Source organism: Periplaneta americana, chromosome 17 (assembly GCF_040183065.1).
Source record: "Periplaneta americana isolate PAMFEO1 chromosome 17, P.americana_PAMFEO1_priV1, whole genome shotgun sequence".
Lineage (NCBI taxonomy): Eukaryota > Metazoa > Arthropoda > Insecta > Blattodea > Blattidae > Periplaneta > Periplaneta americana.
In genome coordinates, this window is record NC_091133.1 from 15,676,205 (window position 1) to 15,682,204 (window position 6,000).

A 6,000-nucleotide genomic window follows, 5' to 3' on the forward strand; every position below is an offset into this window, starting at 1 on the left:
TGATGGGGGTGGGGGTGTGTTGCTCCTATGGTGGGGGTTGGCTGTTTGTATGTTATGATGTATTATGACGTCAAATAATGTGTGCGTATCGAACTGTAGTTGTGTGTTAAGTATATATTGTGGGTGTGCTATTGTATTCTTATATATTTCGTACTGTTCTAGGATGTTTAATTGTGAACTTTTTGGTGTGATATGTAAAATTTCCATATCTGTTTCTATATTATTGTAGTCATGATTATTGTTGATAATGTGATCTGCATAATTTGATGTGATGTAAGGTTTGGTTATAGCTTTAATATGTTCATTATATCTTGTATGAAAGGATCTTCCTGCCTGTCCTATGTAAAAATGTGGGCAACTATTGCATTTTAATTTGTAAACTCCAGTTGAATTATATTTATTTGAATGTTTATTGTGGTTATTTAAGTATTTCTGTGTTGTATTATTTGTTTTGTATGCAATTTTGTACTTTAGTTTTCTGAATGAAGTTGCAATTTTGTGAGTATTGGTATTGCGATATGTTAATGTTACGTATTTATTCTCGCGTGCTGTTTGTGTTGGTTTGTTCTGTTTTTGTTTTGCCTTTTTTATTAGTGTGTCTGTTATGTTAGGGTTGTATCCATTGTCTTGTGCTATATATTTTATTGTGTTTAATTCTTCAGTGTAGTTGTCATTGTTCATTGGTATATTAATTAATCTGTGTGTCATTGTACGGAAAGCTGCATGTTTATGTTGTATGGGATGATTTGATGAATTGTGTATATGTGTTGTGGTTGTAGTGGGTTTCCTGTATATTTTGAATTCGTGTCTGTTATTTGTTTTGGTTATGGTGATGTCTAAGAAGTTTATAGCTTGCTTATGTTCCATTTCTACTGTATACTTTAATTTGGGGTGTATTTTGTTGAGTTCTTGATGTAGGTTTTCTATTTGTCTTTTGTCTTTTGTTTTGTTTGTTTTGTTTAACTGAAATATTAAAATAAATTTAATCGAAATATTAAAATAAAATATTAAAATGGCGGATGATGATATCTAGTTTTTAGAGAGCCATAGATATTGTGCTTGCGGTTGTAAATATTGTCAAAGAACTTATATCTCTGGAGGAGAGAACACATAGAAAAAAATAAATAAGTATGGGTGAGAAAGTAGAGTCTATGTTTCTATTATAATGTAATGCGTCTAACCCTCCCCCCCTCTCAATGACATTATTTTTCGATTTTGTTATAATGCGTCCTTCAAGAGAAGGAAGACAGGAAATCATACCGAGTCTAAAGACAGGGAGGGGTTTGTTCCGCAAGTAATTATATTCGCGTGTAATTAATAAAATTATCCTGTTACGGTTTTACTAATAAACGATGTATAAATATTATAACAGGTATATACGGAGCTGCAACATGAAATGTTACTAATAAACCGCGTACAAGCCCACTCGCCAATACACCTGTTATAACTCCCTATGCTAAAAGTTATACAATGCTGAGGCCTTATACAGCCATTATATACATGCCGTCACCCATCAGCTGTTCTGGCAACTGTCAACTTTTACATTTTTTTTGCGAGTATATTGTTCTCACCGATCAGCTGTGCTGACAATTGTCATCTTGTACATGTCTATACGCGCAGTTTGTCGTTCTTTGTGAATGGTGTGTTTATTTACAAAATGGACTTCAATTTAATGCACGATTTGTTGAATATGGATGTAATTGAAGCCCTAAATCCTGAATGTAAAAACAGGAAAAGAAAGTTATATAAATTACGTCAAGATCACTTCTTGTTATTTATTTTATTTTATTGGGTTATTTTACGACGCTGTATCAACATCTAGGTTATTAGCGTCTGAATGAAGTGAAGGTGATAATGCCGATGAAATGAGTCCGGGGTCCAGCACCGAAAGTTACCCAGCATTTGCTCATATTGGGTTGAGGGAAGACCCCGGAAAAAACCTCAACCAGGTAACTTGCCCCAACCGGGATTCGAATCCGGGCCACCTGGTTTTGCGGCCAGACGCGCTGACCGTTAGACTACTCCACAGGTGTGGACCCCTTCTTGTTAAGTGATAACGAGTTTAGAGGAAAATATAGATTCAGCAAAGAATACGTAGATATTGTAAGAGATGACATCATAAAAGATCCAAGAGATGGAGCAGTATCATGCAAGTTCTTGCAGCACTTCGTACATGGGCCCAAAATGAGATATGTATTGCTTAGGCATACGATAATTTTATTATGTAAAGCTGAATGAAAATTTATTTAATTTTAAAGTACGAATATCTTTTATTGAAACCAAACTTGTACGCACAAAATAAATAACTGACAGTGAAAAGTGCCTTTTCGTAAGCATGATGATGTGTACTCGACAGAAACTGGGATAAATTTCAGAACACAGATACCTTCTTTTCCCTCTTACTCCAAAATTCAGAGCCTTCTTCAGTTACAAGCCAGAGCCATACGTCGGCAACACTATAATTAACTGTCAACCAGAGGCCTACCACATAGAACACGTGTTTGTGCTAATGCCGATTTTCAATGTAAATTAATGTTACAATATAAGTGTGTTTGCAGTCGTACCAAATGTTAATTGTTGATGTACTATAAACTAAGTGCGTGTTGGCGATAAAAACAAGACAACAAATGAAAATATGGCTGCAGTCTTTGGCAATTTTTACGGTAATTAATAATGACAAAATGATTGACAATTCTTCTAAATATTAAATATTGTATAAACTACATTTTTATAGTCTTATTTGTGGTTTATGGTGTACCAGAAATCTAGCCAAATTGTTGGGTCTCGCCTGCTATATCAATAAAGTTACGCCGTTGATTTTCAAGTTCATTGTAAAGAGCTATAATATGTCAGAACTACCTATAATTTGTAGATGCATACACGCAATTTGTTCTTTTCAAGGTTTGTTGAGTAATATTATTTCTTTTGTAATAAATTAGTTATAAACATGTTTCTTTTCACTTCGTATTTACAGGATTTAAAGTTCACTGAGTTTATGCTAAATGGCACATACTTAATAGATAATGATGTGTTTTATTACATATTATGTTGAAGGTATGTTTCTTCATTTTTTCATAGATCTTTATATTTGTAACTTTATTTACATCCTCATATTTTATTATAATATTTCAATAGTTTCCTCTATTTACCTTTTTATTTTATTTGCATAATTTACATTCTTATCTTGTTTTCTGTAGTTATATTTATTTAAAATTATATCTTGAAAAGTTTGTAACAAATAATTTAGGATAACAGTATTCTTATAGTCACTGGCCAGGTTCAAACTAAAACTGGCTTCCTGGGCATCTGAAATACGGTATTTATAGAAAAGCACGATAGATAATCGCTTAAGATAATATTAAAATGTATCCTAGACCTTTCACGTTACAGGTGAAACACCATAAAGTCGCAAAACACTGTCAATTTGCTAGCCACAAATTTGTTAATTGAATGGAACTTATGAATACTGCGTAGAAACTTACGTCTTTATTGCATTATTGATTTTATTATTTTCGGTGCAAGGAATATATTATTTATTTATTTACATTTGTACTATCAATAAAAACATATTTTTTTGTAATTATTTTAAGTGGAAGTCTTTGTATGTAAGTAGCCTACTTACGCCGTACTCTGAAGTATAGCTAATTGATCGCAATAAAACACAATTTTCGAATCCATAGTAATTTATATCACTACTCTGAATCTTGATCTTACCTTTGTGCATAAAGTAATATTGAAAAAACAAACACACGTTACATACAACGAAAGCAATGAGCAAGCACAATTACATCAACATCACTGTATATCTCCTGCCTCCACTCAGAGTTGCCAAACCTGCTCATGCTCCGGTTTGTAACTGAAGAAGGCTCTGCCAAAATTCCAACCTTGTGTACACAAAATAAATAATTGACAGTGAAAAGTGCCTTTTCGTAAGCATGATGATGACAGACACAGACAAATCTGCCCTTTTTAGTATTTGAAGATAATTGTCAGTGAGGTATCCGTATACTGAAATTTCCCCCAATCCATTGCACTTACCTGCCGTCTTTTTGGAAGCTGCTGATCACATCGCTGAAGAAAAACTAATTTCTTTGCAATATTTCATCGATCGTTTAAAACTAATACATCCTCATATTTCTTATTATCTCCTTAAAAATTGTTTTCTAATCCCTAAGGTGACTTACTTTATGCATACTACTCCTTTATGGCTTCTTCCAACTTTCCTACATAAAGCTGATGCTCTTTTTCGATCCAGTTTGGAAATGATCCTCAATATAAGTTTTACCAATACTAGTTGGACTCAAGCCTCTCTCCCAATTAAATTTGGTGGTGTGGGCATTCGGAAACTTTCTGACGTTTGTATACCTGCTTTTCTTTCTTCTGCCTTTGGAGTTTTCCGTTGCATCAAATCACTCTTTCCTTTATACAGTGATGCAGCTGAAATCTGCCATGTGCGTGATGCTCTGACAAGTTGGTATACTTCCTCACAAACCACTCATCCTCCTGCCCATCCTGAATTTCAAAAACAGTGGGACGTTATCTTTTCCCAAAAAATTTTAGATACACTCCTTTCTTCTTTCACATCCGAACAAGACATTGCACGTCTCCTAGCCCTGCAAGAGAGTGAGTCTGGAGCTTGGTTACACGCATTACCTTCTTCTCACATCGGCACCCTAATAGATAGTACATCCTTTAAAATCGCAATAGCTTTACGCCTTGGTTGTAAACTCTGCCAGCCACACCAATGTATTTGCGGGGGAATTGCTGATATTTACGGTTATCATGCACTCAGCTGTGCGAGGAGCAAGGGTCAGATTCCCAGACATACATCACTCAATGATATCATTAAAAGATCTCTGACTTCTTGTGGCATCCCGTCTCATTTGGAACCACCAGGTATTAGTTGCGCAGATGGTAAACGACCCAATGGTCTGACCTTAATTCCATGGTCTAGAGGAAAATCTTTAATTTGGGACTCCACTTGCGTTGACACACTAGCTCCATCTCACTTGCCGAATACCTCCAGACGCGCAGCATCTGCTGCTGAATTAGCCGTGAAGAAGAAAGTCAATAAATATGCTCATCTTTTAGACAATTATATCTTTGTCCCATTTGCTGTGGAGACCTTCGGTCCTTGGAGTCATGATGCTAAAGTTTTGGCATCTCAAATCGGCCAAATTTTGATCTCCATTACTGGTGATCGCCGTTGCACTACTTATTTGCGTCAATGCTTAAGTATTGCTATTCAACGTGGAAATGCAATGAGCGTTTTGGGTACTCTTCCAGAGTCCAGCCCTTTGGACGAACTTTTTCTCCTGTAAAATTTTTTATCTCTATGTAAATGTTTATATTTAGTGTTTATATATGTGTAATTAGAATATTATTAATTAATAACTTTGGTAATTTTGAATAAGTATGTTCTGCTGGAGGTAAGGTAGGTCTGTATTAACTTCCTTTCCTTTTAACAGATACAAGACAATGTCAGTGGTCATCAACTCGATGCCCTGTGATGTCATCTCAGCCAGCTCTGAAGCCCGCTGCGCTCGTGTTTTGCTGCCATGGGCACAGCGGAGGCTTGCGATGGTGGCTGCTTTTTCGTGATAATAAATGTTTCTCATTCTGATCAAATTAAACTTAAAGTAATGTGAATAATGCCTAATACTGGTATTTACATGTATGAAAGCAATTGGTTGATGAGTTAGGGATGAAATGAAAGCTGAATAAAACTAAATACTATACTGCATTTTAAATTTCTACTTTTTCTTTTCATTTTGTTAATGCATGACCATTAGTAAAAATATTTCCTGATCTTCTGTAATGCTAATTTTATGAGATTTTTAGCCTCTTTATTACGTACTGATTGCTCAGTATTATGCACTATAATATGGTTGTGCATGAACTGAGAAAATTTGTAGATTGTAGTCAGATGAATTAGCTAGTTCTGTGGTGGGATTTACTTATTTTCATTAAAGAAAACAATGTTCGTATATGTATGTGGAT

At 34.9% G+C, this 6,000-nt stretch overlaps 1 long non-coding RNA gene across 2 annotated transcripts in view; it reads left to right on the plus strand.

Annotated features, from left to right (window-relative positions):
• Window positions 1–5,794, plus strand: part of LOC138693325 (uncharacterized) — a 100,043-nt gene extending 94,249 nt beyond the window's left edge. The window contains exon 4 of one of the 2 annotated variants that reach the window (XR_011330287.1): window positions 5,469–5,794. This is a non-coding gene — a long non-coding RNA (uncharacterized lncRNA). The remainder of the gene's footprint in view (window positions 1–5,468) is intronic. The other variant, XR_011330286.1, reaches the window with a different exon arrangement.
• Window positions 5,795–6,000: the final 206 nt, after the last annotated feature.